General features: G+C 40.0%; 1 protein-coding gene across 1 annotated transcript in view; it reads left to right on the forward strand.

The window, feature by feature from the left end:
• The window catches only part of BRINP1 (BMP/retinoic acid inducible neural specific 1), a 170528-nt gene that overhangs the window by 63953 nt on the left and 85964 nt on the right, over positions 1-20611 (forward strand). The window lies entirely within an intron of this gene.

Consider the following 20611-nt stretch of genomic DNA (forward strand, 5'->3'; position numbering starts at 1 on the left):
AGAGTTTTGCTAACATGCAGTACTTCACCTTGTACATGCATAAGGATTCCAGAGGTGACATTTGAAAGAAGGAAGAATGAGGCATACACAGTTCTTACATGGTATGGTTCCATTGGTCCCTTAGCTTCTCAAAGATTTCAGAAAATTAACTCTCATTGAGTGTCATCTCCTGACTCTGGGAACAAAGTATTTTTTCTGAGATTATTTTCTTCAAATTAGCAGATCGATGTGGTAAAAAAAGTAAACCAGCTCTCCTCACTTCAAGGTAGAGATTCTTTTGTGTCTTGCTGTTGGAGGATGGCAGAGAGAAGCTGCATGGCTGTACCTATTATGCCGTTCTATTTCAGCCTACTCTGTAATTCTCTTCCTTTTTTGGATCTTATTCTTTTGCTGTGTACCACCCACCTACTTCTGAGAGACAAGGCCAGGTGAAAGACATCTTCAAATACGTCAACTTCTTCCTTATCGGCTTGTCAGTGGGTGCTGGATTTTCAGTAGTAACTTGAGAGCTTGTCTGCCAAAGAGAACCAGAGAAAGCAGCCCCTGGCACTGGACCAATATCTATTATGTACAGGAAGGTTATATATACAGAGCCTTCACTGGAGATCAGAGGGTTCCTCATAGACGAGCTCCAAAGAGAAAATTGGCAGTGGTTACTGGAAGATAGTCTTCTAGGTAAAAAGAAGTTTTTAATGGTCAGAGTTGCTAGAAGATGGGAGGGAGCTCCTTGATAGAACTGAGAGGGCAGTCACTCTCCTGTTAACAAAAGGATTCTAATTAGCATAATCTGACCAAGAGAGGACGTAAGCACAAGTAGTAAATTGGCTTCAGTGAACTTGGATACACTTGACAACCCAAGGTTGTACAATTACACCTAGAAAAGCTACTTTCTTAACATTTGTCTGACTGAAGAGAACATCTTTTTCTAATTTTCATACAGATCTGTTGTATGGGTGGAGGTTCTGATAGTCTGATTAACAATCTAGGGTGCAGTCCTATTGTGTTATTGCTGTTTTATCTAAGTCTTCTCTGTGGGCCTTTCCTCTTCCAGATATCAATCAAATGCTGCTCTTCTGACCACTCTGTGGGTAATCACACTCACTCCTATGTCTTCCATTATCACCTACATTCCAACATCCCCAAAATATCTAAGTTCAGCTTTCTTCTTTCCTCCAACATCCAAAATCCTTGCACCCAACTGACAAATGAATATTTTCAGTGCACTTTTTCATGAAATCTTAGACTCCTCATTTTCCCCCTTCTCTACCAATCTGCTTCCTTTCTATATTCTGTGTCTCAAATAATGGCACCATGATCAGTCAAGGGTCTAAGCCAGGAGGTTGGACAGTATTCTTGTGTCATTCTTCTTCCTTATCCAATAATAATAATTTTATAGTAACTGCTAATATTAGATTACTTACCATGTTTCAGACTTTATGTTAACTACATTACATGGATGTTATGACTTAATCCTTCCACTAACCTATGACTTTAGCCCTGAATCGTAAACAGAGGACATATGTAGCTTGCCCAAGATTACACAGTCAGTAGGCTAAGGGGCTAAAATTCAAAACTCCAGAATTTGTATTCTTAATCTTCTTGATATACTGCTTTCGTTTCTAATTAGTTGCCATTCTCTTTCTTATCTGCTTTGTGTAAGTTAATGTTTTTAACCAAATTTGGGAAGTTTTCAGCTATTATTTCATTAGATATTTTTGTCCCTTATTCTCTCTTTTCTCTTCTTTTGGGACTCTATGTGTCTTGGACTACTTGTTGTCAGACATGTCTCTTAGGTGTAATTTATTTTCTTTAATCTTTTTTCTCTGTTCATTTGATTGTTTAGTTTCTCATGGTCTACCTTTGAATTTACTGGTTTTTTTCTACTATCTCAATTATGCTGTTGAGCTTATGTTATGACTTTTAAATGTTAATTGTTATACTTTTCATCTCTAGAATTTCCAATTTTTTATATATAGTTTCCATTTATCTGTTGTGTTTCCCTGTTTATTAATTGTTTCCTATAATCTTTTAAATGTATGTTTTTAATATTTTGAACATATTTATAATAGCTGCTTTGAAGTTTTTGTCTGATAAATCTAGCATGACAGTTTATTTGGAGTTAGTTTCTATTGTCTATCATTTTTTTTCCTCTTTATGGATTACATTGCCTTTTTTTTTTTTCTTTGCAGGTATGGTAATTTTGGGTTGAAAATGGGACATTGTAAATAACATGATGCAATATCTTTGGATTATGATGTATGTTTCTGACTATATGTTGTTGTCATTTCTAGTATGCAATTAACTAGCCTGGACTTATTGCTGCAAAATTTGTCTCAGCTATGGTATGCCAGCACTGATATCTTGGCTTTGTTTTCATGGCTTCCAGATGCTGCTTTTTCAGCTTGGTCCCCTGCAGGTCTTCTCTGTGCCTATGCGATTTTGTGGTCAGCCAAACATGTGAGGAGAAATTATACTCCAATTTAGAGGATCTCTCTCTCTATGGTTTTCTTGTTTCTAAAGATTCTCTCTACCCCTTTAATTTTCAGCTGTTCTGTCTACCTTTGGTTTTATCTTCTGAAACTTCAAGCCTATAAGGATTCAACCTTTACCACCCCGAGTATGCACATTTAGGGTACGTATGCAGTTTTTAAAAAGCAGCAAATGCACAGATCTTTCCCTGTGCGATTCTATAACTGATGGGTAGGTTCTTTTCTTTTCTCTGCTTTCTCTTTCCCCAGGTCTCCTGAGGTCTCTCCTCCTCATGTGTAGTGTAGCCATCAGCAAGTGATTTGGGCGGTTTTCAACTCAGACTTTGGTTCTTGCTCCTTTTGTAATTCTCTTGCTGCCAAGACTTTCCCTTATAATTCTCTCCTGCTCTTCTGTTCCTGACCTCTGTTCTCTGCTGCTCCAAGTCTCTGAGGTTGCAGACTTCTACCACTGTTTATTGCCTTGGGGTTTGGGAGCACCCTCTGGCCAGAAAGCCATAGACTTGAAATTCTTACCTTTTCTCATTGTAGTTTTTCAAGAATAAACTCTCCTAGACCTTCTGTCTGCTTTTGGTTGCTTTCCATTGTCTTTAAATATTTGTTGTTGATGTTATTGTTTTTATTTTAAAACTTATCTGGTTTTTATAATTGTTATCTGTAGGTTTTGCTTCACCATTTCCTGCTGATGCTTTTACCAGAAATTCCTGATTTACTCATTAAGGAATCACTGCAGGGAGACCAACCAGTAGGGGAAACCAGAGTGTAAAGCTCAGACCAATAAAGAGGCTGTCAGCATTCCCCAAGCACGAGGTAGTAATGGCTCAGACTAGGTGATTGTAATGGAATTTGTGTGAAATCATCAAATTCAGGAGGTTTAAGGTGAAAGGATTGTGCCAAGCCATGTGGTCAGTCAAGGATGAAAAACACCATTGTCTTCTGACTTCTGCAAATGGGTTATTGGCCATTGCATGGGTTCTTCTAGGTTTCTGAGCTGATGAGAACTTAGAGTGAATAACTGTTCGGACACCCAGCCCTCTTCAGACAGGATCTGTGGTGGCTGGGGCTCTGTATGAGGTTATGTCCTGAAGGAGGCTTCTCAGACAGATTAATGGAGGATCTTAGACATGTCTTTTCTTACTTTCTTCATACCAAATGGATCATCAAACACTATGGTTTCTGATTTACCCTTATTTCCATCCCCTAGTCCTAATGTACACACCATCAGCTTCTCTCAGTCTCATAATTAAAATACAGATAGTCTCCTAATTAGTTCTCCCCCTTGCATAGAATAGCCAGATCTCACTGACTCCCTAAAATAAAGATCAGACCATACTTTTCCTCTTCTCTATCATTTTCAATAACTTCCACTACTTACAGATATAAAATCCAAATACTCTACATTCATCTTCTAGTTATTGCCTTACTATTGTATTTCTTTACAAAGGCAAGGGCACACCCAATTACTTACCATTGCCTGAATTTCATTCACACTGCTCTGCCACTGAGCCTTTTCTCGTCTTCTTCTTCTCTTTCTTCTCCCTCTCCATCCTCTCTCTTTTGAAACTATATTCAGACTTCAAGAACTGGTTTCAACGACACCTCCTCTTTGGTGCATTCACCTCTTTTCATTTGATTTAAATATTTTTGGTGAAGAAGAATGGCCTTGAGGTAACATCCACTGCCAATCTTTTTTTTTCCCTCCCCAAAGACCCAGTACATAGTTGTATATCATAGTTATAAATCTCTCTAGTGCTTCTATGTGAGATGCCACCACAGCATAGCTTGATGAATGGTGTGTAGGTCTGTGCTCAGGATCCGAACTGGTAAACTCCAGGCTGCTGAAGCAGAGCATGCAAACTTAACCACTCGGCCAAAGGGTTGGCCCCTGATTCAAATATTTTTATTGCATGCCTACTGTGTGCAGGCACCATGCTATATCCTAAGGCCATGTGTTTGAGTAAGGAGCCCTTTCCCTCCTCTTACTAAAGAAATCAACAACAAATAGTGTGATCCTATTGAAGATTTACCACTTTTCTCCTCTAAAGCCTATTACTCCAGCCTTTGTTTTACCTTTGATACATAACACATAGTAGGCATTCACTGGTTGTTTCTTCGTTAAATGACTGCTGGAAGACATTTTTCTTTCTGTTGTGTATTTTTGCTATTCTTTCTCACTTCATCCTTTCACCACAAGGAGTCCATTGTTTGATGAGGTCAAAGCCATCGTTCTAGTCATCCATTCCTTCTCCAAAGCGTTCAGCATTCTATTTTGCATGCATTAGGTCACTGATTTATGTCTGAGGTATGGGAAAGTTATCCCTCCCCCCAAAAAAAAGTACTGAGTGATGACTGTTGTGTCTTATATATTTCGTCTCTAAGAGTCACATACTGGCAGCATCATTCACAGTGAATTATTTACAGAAACCTACTGTGAGGTTGAAGTTATTTGTCCTATTTAAATGAATCTCTTCAGGTTAGATGAGAAGAAAGAAAGATGGAAGAAGTCTTTGCATGCAAATAGACCAGACATTTAATGATCACCTACCCATCTGTTCTGGTCCTGCAGTGTAATACATAAACCTTGCCCTAAAAACATGTTTTTGCTTGGCCCACAGTGGGTTTTTAAAAGAAACAGTGGACCTCTGATTTTTTTTTTTTTAAAAAGGGAAAATTTCAAAGAAAACTCCAGATATCTGTTTTTTCTTAAAAAGTGAATAAGTCTGGTAAACTTTTGCCATCATTTGTGCAAATCAACAATGGGCTGGAAATGTGTCACAGCTGCTCCCTTCAGACGTGGATAGTGCTCAGACTTCATCACTAAGAAAGTGTAGTAGGTACATACGCACTTGAGTACCACTTCCGTGGTCCTGGAAGCCAGAGATTTTTGATTCCCTGGGTCATTTATATTCCCTTATTTATATGTCTGTTTCCCTGATCTTCAGGGAAAAAGTCTAGTGTACCAGGCTGAGTGTTCTGATATACGTCACCAGTTGAATTATCATAACTCCTCTACCACAGAGATATGTGTATACCATTTCTACTGATGAGACGTTTGTTGTTCAGAGAAGTTAATGAACTTGTCCTAGGTAACACAGACAATGATGAGAAGACCTAGGATTCAAATCTACATCTGTCTACTCCCAGAAGAGTGTGTGAAATAAAAGTAAAAAATGTGAACCATCTCTGAGCAGAGATAAGGAGGAAATTTCATCTTGTGATGATATATTAAGGATATTATTCCAGAACTGTTCCCTGGAACCAGTTCTCTCTTATGACGAAACACTCTCAAAAGGGAGAGCTTAAAGCGCTATGTGAATTATTTAAAACTAAAGTGCTCCATACCCCATAAACTGAGCATTTGGAATAATCCAAGATTGGGTCCCCAGAGAGGAGAGAGAAATCAGATAAGATTTGCAAGGTGGGTTTTTTTTCCCCTCCTATCTCAAATTTCTCCCTACTTTTGATTCCTCAAGGTGAAATAAACCAGACTATTTGATTATTTGGAAAAAAAAGTGCAGCCAACCACATGTTAGTGCAATTCAAGTATTCAAAGAATCTTTATGCCTGAAAAAGGGTTTAAAGTCTATCTAGCACTTACTTTTCATTCTTCATTGAATAAACTGAGCTAAGAATGGTTAGGTGATTTGATCAAAATTATGCACGCATTACTGACGGATAGAAGAGTAGGACTCCCTGCCTGGTGAGTGTCCCTTGTCCTCTGTCCTCTTGTGTGTGGCCTCTCATAGCATGTCTGACTGTCTCTGATCCTTCCAAATACCAAAACAGCACTCTTTTGGCATTTAAAATCAGAGCCTTGTATTGTCAATTATCTTGTCTACCCAGCCACATCAAAATTTCATATATGCAAAGGCTGTCCCCTTTATTCTTTATTTCCAGTACGTAATAGGCATGCATTAAATTTGTTACACTTTGCTAAAAAATGATGATGGTGACAACACTCTTGATGCCCTCAGCTATGCAGAAGAGATATTATTTATGGTGGAAACAGTTGCTGATAATAGAGATGTTGGTGATGTTGACGATCAGTGATGACAACTTTGTTAGCAATAACAATAATAATGTCTCTAACTGGTTCCAATGCTGATGTTCATATTAATGATGATTACGATGATGAGAAGGATGATTTTGAAGATGCTGCTAATTGGAGGAGGATAAGAAGTATTACTTGTTTCCAGGTTGCTCAGCTTTTTGCCCAGGCATGTTTGCAGCTCTATTTGAACCCATTTGGTTCTCCTTTCTTGTACGAGCTGGATCCGAGTTCTAAAACCAGAATGAGTTAACAACATGTCGTAACCAAAAATCAGAAGTAGGGCCATGATGGAGCTCCTGATGAGGTTGCGTTTCTTTCCAAATGATATCAGACACCACTACTGAGGGACCAGAAATCCACTGGGGACAAAAGAAAGCCTGATGGATAGTCAAGGGAGGTGGAAAAAAAAAAAAAAGAGATAATGGATAAATAGAAAGAAAGAAAGAAAGAACGGGGAGGCATATAAAATCTTGGAACCAAAAGGCCTGAACTTGAAGTTCCCTTGATGGTCTTAAGCCCTAAGTGCAAAACTTTGGCAATCAGATGAGTAATTAGATTAAGGTTTAGGAGGATGGCCTCTGGAGTCAGAAATATCTAAATTGAAATCAGTCGTGCCTCTGCCACTTATTAGGTGTGTGGACCCTGGGTAAATCAGTTAACTGCTCTGAGTTTCAGTGCTACCCTATCTATAAAATGGGGACATTGTTATTTAGTTTTCCTGCTGCTGAGGGTTAAATGCAGATGAGCGCTTGAAAGCTTGAAGTCTAAATCCTCAGTGCCTGGCATGTGCATGCACTTCCCTCATTTCCTTCATTCCCACTGTCATCCTGTTCTATTTTGAACATGCAGATCCGTTCTGCTCCAGCCCCATGAGAACCAAGACGGTCTTCCTCCCTGGTTTGTTCCATGTCCTGATTTCAGTGATTCTTCAGAACTTTTTTTTTCATGTCTGCAAGAACTTGATTAGTATGCGAAGGAGTGGCCAGTCCACTCCACACTGCAGCAGGAGCCCAGAGCGGAGCAGAAGGCCTTGGGAACTGCGCGATGGATCTCTCAACGGCAGGCAAAATGAACCCGGGACGAGCTAAGCTTTGCTTGTTTCAAAAATTCTGTCATAAATTAACGTAAAGATGCTCTTTTTCCTCACCAGCCAGAGGACGGGCGCATTTCAGTAGGCAATTAATCTTGGCTGATCTATATTAAATATTTATCTGCTGAAATGAGCCCAGTATTGTAGTGGTATTTTTCATTACAGGACTTTATCATTTCCAAAGAGATTTCTATGTGCCGGCTCCCTTGTACATATTAAACCCAAATTTCCTGTGGAATGACACATCTTTCTTGGCTGCGACCTTTTCTCTCTGTAACAAGTTACTGATATGTTGGAATTTACAGGGTGATAAACACGTTTATTGAGAAGGAGGGAGTGAAGCAATCCAGTATTTGCTTTCCTAATGAAAACCCCCAGAGACAGGCTCTGGGATGTGAAAATTGGTGCACATTTTCCGCAGCATGTGGTGAGGAGGCAAAAGTTTGAGGTTTGCTCTTGAAAAGCCCTAAAGCAAAGGTGAGGGAAAGAGTGGCTTTGGTAATAATAGAGACAATTCCTCGCATTTGAATTGGGTCTTTTACATTCATTTCCATTATCTCATTTGATCCTCACAACCAACCCAAGAATAAGATATGGGTATCTTTATTTTAGAAATGAGGCTCCGGAGGTTGAATGTTTTTGTCCTACATAGAGATGCAGCAGCGCTGGTAGTAGAACTCTGATGTGATGATGGCCGAATTCAGGAGTCTTGCCTGTACCACGCTGCCTCCCACAGGGAAAAGAGAAAAGTGCAGCTTCGTTTGCAGTTGGCTCTGAATGGGAAATTTGACATTCAAGTCACTGGGTGGTATGCAATTTGTTAAATCTGAGGGTCAGCCTGGATCTAAGCCATGCCTCTAGAAAGCACGGGAATTTCCAAGGGTGCCTAGAAGAAAAAGAGGAATGATGCTGAGCCCGAAGAAGAATCAAGAAAGGCGAGGGAAGGAAAGAAAAAGAAGAGATTTGATGGCAGGCTTCTCAAACATGAATGTGTATTCGTATCAGCTCAGGATCTTATTAAAAATGTGGATTTGTATTCAGCAGGCAGGTCTGGAGAAGGACCTGGGATTCTGAGTTTCTAGCAACTCCCAGATGACACCGAAGCTGTTGGTCCAAGGACTACAATTTAAGCAGCAAGGTGGTGAGGCACAGGCCTGAGGAAGTAGGAAGGGATGATAGCATTAGGTGTCAATGTAACCCTTGGCCTGGAAGATCTGAGACTAGGAAAAGAATGTTTAATTGTAGCCCCTGCTTCTTTTTTTTTTTTAAATTCTTAAGGCTAAGCTTGTGTCCAGTGAAAGTAGCAGGCACTTTTGTGATCTTTTGGTTCAGTGATTCTCAAACTTTAGCCTGTGTCATAATCACCTGGAGGGCTTGCTAAATCAGATTGAAACAGATTGCTGGATCCCACTCACAGAGTTTCTGAGTCGGTAGGTTGGGAGCAGGGCCAAAGATTTTGCATTTCTAGCAAGTTCCCAGGTGATGCTGATGCTGCTGATGCTGCTGGTCTGTCGGAGGACTTTGGGAATCGCTGTTTTGTTTCCATCTCTTCATTTTAGGGAACATCAGAGGAGGCCCAGAGAGGGAACATGACTTAATTTACAGTTACAGGATGGGTGAGAGGCAGACTTGGGCCTCAAGCTCTGTTAACTGCTAGTCCAGTCCTCTTTCTACTTTTCCATAGCTCTGCATCATCGGTCAGGTCTTAGCATCAATTTCCATCCTGAAATAGGCTTAAGAGGAATCCAAGAAATGGTGGTCAGTGAGGATGATGACTTGAGCGGTTGTGATTAATATAACATTGAAGAGGAAAGAACCCGCCTTCTTCCCAGGGGCAGAGAGCTTTTGTGTCTGTGGGACACACAGAAACACGCAACCACGAGAGGTAATCTGTCACCTTGCTCTCTACCCCGTGATTGGCTATTACTCTTCTCTTGGATTTGCTCAACCATAAAACCATCATTTCTGGGCAAAATTAAATTTTGGATTTTTGAAAATAAAATAACAACATTCTTGTTCTTCACTCCCCATGGGGAAACCCTTTCTCTTTGTTCCAAAGGTTACAGCTTCTGATGTTGCCGCGTGTTGGATTTTTTAAAGACTTTTCTGCAATGACAGGGGAGATGGTCATATTCTTCATTGCTTCGTTTCTTTGGTTTCTCTTTGTCTTTGTCATCCACTTTTCTCTTCTTTCCTCATTACTCTTCCCTTTCTTCTTCTACCCTTCCTCTCTTTCATTCCTCCTTTCCTGGATCACTGGATGTCTGAGGGAAAAGAAACTCTCAATCATCAGGTCCAACTTACTTGTCTCCCAGATGGAAAACCAAGGTCCAGAAAGCCTCATCCCCATATTGCTGGACCTTATAGAAGGGACATGGGCAGGATCTGAGCACTGTCCAGCTGCGGGGCCAGGGCTGGACCCAAGTGTCTTCGCGCCTTCCCACTGTGAATCCCAACCATTGTCCATCTCAGCACCATTCTCAATTTCAGCACACTTCTCAGCAGTGACATCTCTTCTACACATAGTAATTCTCAGGCAAGGGATGGGGTGGGGGTGAAAAAAGGGGATGAAGCCCTTTTAAAAACTATTTAAACGCTTAGAAGATGTGGAGAAGCCATCACTTTCAGACCTTATAGATAGAAGTATAAATCTGTAGCTGTGTAATTTCACTTTGAAATCACCTTCAAGAAGTAGTTGGGCCCGGCCCAGTGGCACAGCAGTTAAGTTTGCACGTTCTGATTTGGTGTCCCAGGGTTCGCTGGTGAGATCCTGGGTGCGGACATGATACCGCTTGGCAAGCCATGCTGTGTAGGCATCCCACATATAAAGTGGAGGAAGATGGGCACGAATGTCAGCTCAGGGCCAGTCTTCCTCAGCAAAAAGAGGAGGATTGGCAGTAGATGTTAGCTCAGGGCTAATCTTCCTCAAAAAAAAAAAAAAGAAAAAAGAAAGAAACAGTCACAGTGTGTACAGAGGTGTACTTACCATAATATTACTGCACCTTGTTTGTACTAGCAAAAAAGAATTAAAAATGGAAACAGTCTGAATATCTATCAATAAGGATTGATCAAATAAATTAGGGTACAGCCTTATAATACTGGAAAGCCAATAAAAAGAATGGAGACAGTTTATGTGCTGATCTTGAAAAGAAATGATATATTGCCAAGTGAAAAATAAAGCAAGTTGCATATATATTCATGACCCAATTTTGGTAAAAAAAAAAAAAAAGTTTATGTGTCTATAGGCACAGATAAGTGTGAGTAAAAGAAATGAGAGTTGAAGATATATGATAAACCAGTAGAGCAATGGTGATTTTCAATATTTTTCAAAAAAGACCCCTCCCCCTCCCCGTCTTCATTTTCCTTGGCAATGTTGATTTATTCCCACTTGCCTGTGGAAAATCCCATTCAGTCTGAATATCTCTCTCTGTCTGGCTCGCTTTCTCACTCTCTCTCTTTCTTCTTCTTCTCTCTCCCTCCATTCCTTTCTCCTCATACATGCTGTGTAAGTGATTTTTGAATGCTTACGTCAGAGCTGAAAGACTCACAGAGGAAGCGCACCAGTTTCCTGGTAGTTCTTCCGCAAAGGCAGGCTGACTGATTGCAGATTGCAACCCGCTCCAACTTTCTGTCCCAAATGACAAATGAAGAGCTCTTAACAACCGAATAAAATATCCCACATGAGGAGAAGTATCTCTGCCAGGCCAGGCATGAAAGGCAGTGAGCAATGAGTATTGTGTGTAATTCCTGACCTATCGGTAGCCTGTCTCATTTCTACACTCGCGGTAACAGTGCTAAGCAGTGCTGGCTGGGCTCCTTGGGTTGGCACTCAAGGTCCCTCCACCATCCATCCCAAAACCACAATTATCCCCATCACCTCCCTTTCCTGCGCCTTTGTGCTGGTGAGTCTAAGTACGTGCTCGTTTCCTAGACACACACTCTGTGGCTTTATTTACCTTTCCGCCATATGTTAAAATCTTTTGCAGTCTTCAAGACCTGGCTTCCTCCTCTGAAAGTCTTCTTTCACACACCCCTGCTCTTTCAGAACTAAACAAACCTCATTTGCTCTATTATTAGAACAATTCTTTGATGTTGCACTGTGCTACACTCTGTTGGGACAAGTCCTTCACATCAGATTGTTCTTGAGGACAGGAATCATGTCTTTTTCTTTGTGTACTTATTGCGTTATACACAGTAGATGTCCAAAGAATGAGATAAAGGATGACTGAGGGGAAAAAATGAGTAGGCAATAAATTGAGTAGAGAGATTCCTGGTTTAGTTAGACTTACTAAATAATTACTGTTAAATCTCAATTGGGCTTAATTCAACTGCATTTAAAAATACTAGGTATTTCACTGTCATCACTATCTAAAACTACTGCATCCTTTCCCTTTCTCTATATGTTACTGTATATCTGTAGCTGTAACATTAATTTTCTAAACACTTACCTGTGTCTCAAAAAGTCTCTCCTGAGATCACCTACTGTTTTCCTTATGTTGAACATTTTATTTTATTGCCGTCTTTTCAGAATTATAACCAAAGCTGTTATGATCCTCTTTGTGCACACAGCATTTTTTTTTTCTTTTGAATTATTTCCTTAGGAGAGATTCCCAGGAGAAGGATTATTAGGTCAAAGCATATGAACATTCTTCTAAGCCTCATTAATTTTGACCCCACTAATTCAGAATTTGTGCTGATTTTGGCAGGTAGTGAACTTTCTTTTACTCTCTCTTTGAAAGAAAAATTGCTAAATATAAATTGGCATGAACACAATTTCAGGGTGCTATTGATAGTATTCCGTGCAAACATTTTAAGCATTTTTGCAGACATCTCTTTCTTGCACACAGAATTGATATATTAATTATGATTTATTTTCATCAGTTCATTAGTGCGGGCCCTCAATGATCAACAGTTGTTTAACTAATTTCCACCTTTTTCTACACAATTCACGTGAATGAGACCTTGGCTACCCATGAAGAGGCCTCCACTGGTTTCACATGTATTAAGCACGTATTATTTGCTGGGTGCTATTTTAAGTGTTGAAGACACTGGTGAATAAGACATGGCTCCTTCTCTCTGGAAGGTCAAGTCTCATAAGGGACCGTGGCAGGTAGACAAATGCAGCATGGTGGGTCAGAGAAATGGTGGCTGTATGGACAGGACACTCTGGCAGCCCATCAGAGAGGCACTGCACCTAGGAGGGGCCCAGGGCAGAATTCCCATAGTTAATCATATAGCTGAGTTGAGTTGTAAGGGAGTAAGAGCTTACCAACGAAAGACTTTAAATGGAGACACATGTTTCAGTTACTCTATGCACTAGATGATGTTTGTTTTCAAATATTAAATTACTCAGCCTTTTCGTTCATTCAGATTGAACTTTCCCCAAGCAGCATAATTTGTGTTGCTTTATTTCTCTCCTCTGGAAAGAACATTCGAGAGGACCTAAGAAGATTAGAGTTCTAAGCTTTGCTCTGATATTGATTTGCTCTGAGCTCTAGCAAATCAGTGCATGTGTTTGAATCTCAGTTTTCTCATCAAAAAAATGGATGTAAAATATTATATCTATTTCTTAGTTGGTGTAATATGAGTATAAAAAAGTCAATAGACAGAAAAATGCTTTCAATTAAAAAAAAAGATGCAAGGTAAATGAATTTGTCTTTTTCTCAGTTCATACAAGGGGTCCCTTAGCTATTTTGGAGTCCCTCACCCATCTCTATGTTTGAAGCTCCCCATTGGAGCGGAGTCGCAAATATAATCTATGAAATGTGAGTGGTTCCCTAATAAGCTCTATATGAGGCCAGAAAAAAAATGCCAAACAAAATCAGCAAACGATCAGTCAGGGAGGCAGCACTGCCTCTGACTGTGTGGGGAATGGTTCACTGCTCAGGAAGATTAGGCTCTAAATACAGCCAGTGCCCTCGGTGCGGCAGGGCTGCGGGAGGGGATGCAGGGAGGCAGAGAGGAGGTCTGTGGGAGGACTAGCTTGGGGACTCAGAGGAGTCAGGGGTCCTGGAAGGAACCCAAGACATCAACTAGTACAAACCCTGAATTGTAAGTGCAGAAGGTCCCAGAGAAGGAGAGAAGCAAGAAGCAAGATTTGTCTACCTCGCCCAAGTGTTGAGGAGAGGAACAATGGGCAAAGGACCTGGGGGTGCAGCTTGATTCATCATAGATGAGGATCAGTCCTGAGGAGTTTGTGAGTTGTCAGCTCCTGGAAAGTTCTTTTTCTCCCTCTAGCCTTATTGAGATAAAATTGACAACTAAGAATTGTATATATTTAAGGTGTACAATGTGATGTTTTAGTATATGTATGCATTATGAAATAATTATACAATCAAGCTAATTAACATATCTATCATCTCATATAGCTACCATTTTTTGTTTGTTTTTTGGTGAGAACAATTAATATTTACTCTTTTAGCAAATTTCAAGTAGACAACATAGTATTATTAACTGCAGTCCCCGAGCTGTACATGAGGTCTGCAGAACTGATTCATCCTGCATATCTGAAACTTTATATCTTTTAGCCAACATCTCTCCATTTCCTCCAACCTCCAGCTCCTGGCAACCTCCATTCTACTCTCTGATTCTATAAAAGGTCTTTAAGCAAATGTTGGTGGCCTCTTCTTTTAAATACATCAACCAAAGGAATTGGGGAGTAAATGAGGAGTGGGAGGTGGGGAGGGCTGTCCTCACAATGATCTTCGAGGCCTTTTTCATAGATGCCATGATTCCTACCTTGAAAGATTTCTAATATGCTTAAGTTTCTGGGAACCTTTCTCTTTTTCTGAAAAGTTGTAACGTTTTTGTCCTTACCTTTCTCAAGATGCAAGGTACCTACCTCTGACCACCAGGCACTCATCATACATCTGTATTAATCTGTACCACTTAGTTGGGCCCTTTTATATGGCTTTGGAGTTTTTCTCTAGTTTTATCATGGTAGGCTCTTCTCTTGGAATCAGTTGTATGCTGGTATATGTTTAACAACTGTTCCCAATGTTTAGCAACCAATAACAATGTGTACCCTTCTCCCCCTACAAAAGCTCTGGTTGTTAGTATTTTCCAGTTTCCATGGTGGAAATATCCCCACCATCAAGCTATCAACTTGATGTCATTAAGTGTAGCGTCAGGAAGAGAGCCATGCAGTCAGCTTTCATGAGCCAGTAGGAGCTGACTTCTGCAAACCAATGCCTGGAGCTATGTTCTCAGTTTCCTTTCTGGAGGTTTCACTGCATCTATTGCAGAAGTTAATGTATTAGAAAGAGGAGAGAAGAAGAGGAAGAAAGGGTATGAAAAGAAGGGAAAAGTAAAGATAGGAAACAATTCAGATGTCCATCAACAGGTGAATGGATAAGCAAACTGTGGTGCATCCACAGATAATTATAAATGAAATTAAGAAGGGAAAAATATACAAATTTGTACAACTGCTTTGGTGAGCAATTGGGCAGTATCTATATCATTTCAAATGAGCAAATCCTTTGATCCAGCAATGCTCTCCCTTAGTATCTTCCCTGGAGAAAACATGCACCTGTATACTGGGAGGTATGGACCAGGGTGTTCATTGCTGGATGATTTGTAAAATAATAATGAAAATATTAGAAGTGACTAGATATCCATCAGTAGCTTAATGTATAAACACATTGTGGTTTATTGATAGTGTAGAACGCTCTGCGTTAATTAAAAAGAATAAAGCACAACTATTTTTAATGACATATAAAGTTCTTAGGGAATTTTGTTGGGACAAAAAAGCAAGTTGTAGAACAATCCACATAGTAATGTTACCCACTTATATTAAACACGCACATACACACACCGACATGCCTGCGTACACACAAAACAATGTATTTTCTAAGAGTATCTTTATACGCACGTAAACACAAAAAGAAAAATCAGAAAGATTTTACCATGATAATGGCAATTATCTATAATTAAATTTTTTTAAAAACAAAGAAACTGCATTCACATATTGCTTAGATAATTAAACATAAATGAACTGTCATTAGTAAATATTATGATGGAAAGTTATGGACCTTGTTTTGGATGTGTTTCGGAAAGTACCCAATTAAGATTACTGTTATAGATAGTTCAGGAAAATGAGTCCTCAAGTAAAGCTATTTTGTCTGGCTGCCATGAGGGGGAAAACATGAAAGAGAAGGAAAGAAGAAGGTCTTGAGGAAGAAAAGATAATTGATAGGGAAATGAAGAAGATAAGGGATAAAGAAAAAGTGAAAAGAAACTGAGAAACTGGAGGAGAAACTGGAGGAGAGGTAGGAGCGGAATAGGGGCGGAAGGCAGTGAGAGATCAGATGGGAGGACCAAAGAGAGGATGCGGCTCTGTTCTGCTGTTTGTGGACTCTCTTCTAGGGAGGCTAGAGTGACTTCGCACTTTTCCCAGATAATAGCCTTGATTCTGAAATACCTTAATGCCTGTACCATATAGACGGCGGACTGCTGGTAGAGTATGCTCCATCAAGATAATAGGTGCCCAGAGACTCACAGCTCTTGCCTTGGGATTAACCTATCTAGCAAAAACTGGTGAAAACAGCACTGCAGGTGTGGCTGGGGACTTGCTCCTTATGAAATTATAGAAGAGCTCATGGTATGGGGTAGACTAGGTCACAAGCATTTCAGTGTGCTTCACTGGAGCTACCCAACAGTGTGTCCATTTCAGGGTTAGTCTTGGAGGGCCCATCATATTAAGACCACGCATGACACCTCATCACCTCTCTTCTTAGCACTTTAGAATCATTTAAATTCATCAATCAGAATAGAGTGCCTATGTGGTCCTGTTGGACTCAGCATATATTTCATGAGCAACTACTGTCTGCTGGGCACTGTGGTGGACAGGAACAGAGAAGACAGTGATAAACAGAATAAGGTTAGAACCTGAAAGGTTTGAGCTCAGTCTGGTGGGAGTAGGGAATATATACATAACTCAAGGTAGGACACAATACCAAGGAATATAGACATGATTTGATGTTAGCAAACTGCACTATTTCCTCACGTTTAGAAAGGATCCTATTCATTTGAAATTGGACTTTAATAATCCTAAAGTATTTGTTTAAAGAAAAAAATGAATTTTCTCTTTAAATATGCATTATGAACTCCAACCACTTATTATCGGGAATCAAGTAATGAAATAGTTCAGGTACACAAAATCTGGAGTCAGACAGACCTGAGTTCAAATCCCAGCTCTAGCGTTGCCTATGAGTGACCTTGGGCAAGTCACTTTCCTTTCTAAACCTGTTTCTTTGTATATAAATGATGATATGATTTAACCTACGGGGTTATTTTGAGCATTAAGTAATGTAATTGTATAACATATATAGCACACTGTATGCGTGCTTATGTATAAATACTACTATTTTACATGTACATGTTTACATATGTTTGTATGTATATAGTATATGTCTATCGTGTGTATATATAAAATTTATATATTTATAAATATATACATAAAATGTATATAAAACATTTTCCAAGGTAAATGCTAAATTTATTCTCTGTGACTTGGAGCCACCCTTTGATACTTTAAGACTCCGACAAAATCACTTGCCCCTCTGAGCCTAGGTGTCCTAATTTGTAGAATGGTTATGCAGTTGATCTGTGCATTTTTTCTCGTTTGATCCCTGGGGCTGACCTGTGACGTAGGCAGAGCTGGAACAACCTCTGCCATTTTACAGAGACAGACACTGGTGCATAGCAACTTGAACTTTCTCAGAGTTGCCCAATAAAAGAATGTATGTTCCTCCAGCTCTGTGCATGGTCACTCCCAAGAGCCAGCTGGGGTCCAATCCAGCAGAATGAATCCAGACCCCTCTAGCTCTGTCCATTGGCAGAAGCACATGGGCTCTCAAAGTTTCTTTGTAATCTCCTCCAAATCCGTCTGTTAGTCCCCACGGTGGAACCATTTAACTCAGCTTATTCTTCATTTTGTTTTTCCTCCTAGAGTTTGCTTGTCCCTCATGTGTTCTCACATCCTAGCGTCCTGCTTTCCAGAGCTGGATCACTCAATGCCAGAAGAGGGAAGCTCACTTCTCCCTGCACCCTATTTCCCTGTGATGGGTTCTCCATTTCTCTGAGTTGGGAAACACCTGCCACTTAGAAAATACAGGTGGTGGGTGGGAGGAGAGCGGAGGGCAGAAGTTTCCTTGGCTGAGCAATCTGGAGAATGACTCAGGAAAAACAGAATGTGACTGGCTCAATAGGGTAAGGTTGCCAATTGCATTCACCCTCCACTTTTAGCTTCCTAGTTTGCTACAATCTCTTTCTAGGATAGGCATCCAAGAGCATCTCATTTGAGTTTGCATTTTGATAATCAGCTTCGATTCTACGTCAGGCCCTGGGAATACAGAGGTAGATGTGACTTTTCCTTGGGAAGCTCGCCATCCAGTAGGAAGATAAGCCATGGAAAAAATGGAATGAAATAATTGCAAAGAGATTTGGTCTAGCTGGATAACCTTGGACAAGTACCATAATCTCTCTGAGCTTGATATTTTTGCATCTTCATCTTGGCCTTTTAGCTGAAACAGTTAAGTGATATAATGTTTAAAACACATGGGTCAGTGTAGGTGCTCAATGACTGGTGTCTTCTAATGGGTACTAAGGAGATCATTATAAAGGACCAATTTAGGCTGGAGAAGCAGTGTGGATATCAGAAATCTAGATGGGCTCCTGAAGGAAGTAGTGTTGTGCTTCTTGAAGGATTAGTTCAACTCAGTGGGCCTATCCTTGCATGCCTCTTTCACTCCTTCCCATCCCTCCCTCCATGCTGTTTTCTCCAGCTTCCATGGAATTCCTTTATCTTTTTGTTTTGCTCGTTGAAATCCTTACCAACCCCCAAACCCAGCAAAATCGTGCCCTTCCATTTGCCCATCTGAACTTCTCTGGCCTCATTTTGGATTCAGATTGAGAATCACCAGGGTTGATACTCACTTGTTCTCTAATTGCTTCAAAGAATCAGAATATGCATTGACAAGGACTTCAGGGAAATAATATTCAACCCTTTGACTTTATAGATGGGGAAACTGAGTCTAGACAGGAGAAACAGCTTGCCTAAGTTCACTGGTCTCTTTGCTGATAGAACCAGAAATAGGATCCTGGATTCACTCTGTTTTCTAGAGTTTTCTGAGCTTTATCTCCTTATGTAGATTACAAATTTCTGGAGTACCTGACTATTGATTCTGCTCCCCATGCAGTGGGGGCTGACGGCTGCTACAACTGCTCAGGAACCTGCAGGGCCCTGAAGAGCCTGCTGCTGGTGAGATTTGAGCACCTGCATGTTGCAAGGGACCAGGAATTTTGTATGCACTTTTCTACCGGGCCTGCATGCTCTGACCTAACAACTTCTAAGGACAGAGGACCTACACCACAACACTTAGCTAAAATTACTTTTATTTTTACTTACAAACATGAGTAAACATACCATAAATGCAGATTACCCTGAGTGATTGAATGAAGAAGAGAGGGAGCTAGTACAGGAGCACCTTTCGTGGAGAAGCTCCTGCTTCTGCAATGTGGCAGCTGGGACCAGTTTGGCCACCAGGAATGCTGATCTTTTATACTGTGGCTAGAACAGGAAGCTGTGTGGAAAGAAAATGCCTAGAAATAGCAAGTTCAACACACACAGGGCCTGTGTCCCCTTTGAGCTGCCCCTACTACTCACATGGTGCCTGGGTAGCTGGCTTTCCTTCTCCTTGGAGCTGGCTTGTCAGGACTTGCAGGTGATGTCCTTGAGGCGTTCTCCACAGCATTCTGGGAGGTAATGGTTTTGTCTGCTCTTATGAATTCAGCCTTGGTCATTCCACACTCATTTCGACATAGCTGCCCCAGATCAGTCCCCTCAACAAGATGTCACTTTGAAGTGCAAAATATATATATATATATACACTATATATTATATAAATAAAATATTAAATAGTATTTATATATTATATATAATTATATTTTAAAAATAAATTCCCCCAACTTTTAATTTGGAAAAATATTTTTGACGCTTTTCAAGAAAAGTCAATAATTTTGAAAAATTAAAAAAATAAAGGAAAAGGAAAATCAACAACTATATAATTTTTACCTAGATTTGAGAATCATTAATGTTTTGCTATGTCTGCTTTCTGTCCCTCTGTCTCTCTCCCTCTCTCTCCTCTGAAATATTGGCAATGCAGACATCATGCCACTCCCCCTATAATATTTCAGCACACTTCTTCTAGAAATAAGGACATGCATAAATAGTAAATAAATTTATTAATACAATTAATACATCCTCTTGTAAATAATAAACACATAAATATCATAGTAAATAAATAATTGTACAATTAAAACCCTTTAGAAAATTAAAAATACTTCTGTAATATGATCTAATAACTAGTATACATTCATTCAGGTATCTTCAGTATTCTCCAAGACTCTTTCACTGCTGTTTTTCCTTTCCAGGATCCAATGAAAGTTCACAGGTTGCATTTTTTTTGTCTTCCCAATCTCTTTTAATATAAAATTGCCCACCCCAAACATTAGTTATTATTTTTTTAATAATGTTGACTTTGTGGAGAATCCATAGCAATATTTATAGAGTCTTTTCATTCTGGATTTGTCTGATTGTTTCCTTGTGGTGTTGTTTCACTTGCCCTTCTGGCGCCTGTATTTCCTATAATCTAGAAGTTAGGGCTAGATTCTTGATTAGATTCGGGATCCACCTTTTTTCTCTAGAATACTTCTTGGGTGATGTTGTGAGGGATCCAGCCCACATGGTCAGGGTTCTTCCATTTCCTCTCATGACATCACCTCTCCTACCGTGTGTGGACTATTGGACACAAATGCTTCAGGCATTTGGGTATCCCTCTGGTGGTTCTCAAAGAGTGAACTGGGTCACTCGTCTCAGAACAGGAAGCACTTGAGTTTCCAGATTGTAAATAATTTTTGGCATCTCTGTAACCCTAACCACATGTTCATCCCTTTGCTTACCCACCAGTGCTAAGTGTCCATATC

Source organism: Equus asinus, chromosome 10 (assembly GCF_041296235.1).
Source record: "Equus asinus isolate D_3611 breed Donkey chromosome 10, EquAss-T2T_v2, whole genome shotgun sequence".
NCBI classification, from domain to species: domain Eukaryota; kingdom Metazoa; phylum Chordata; class Mammalia; order Perissodactyla; family Equidae; genus Equus; species Equus asinus.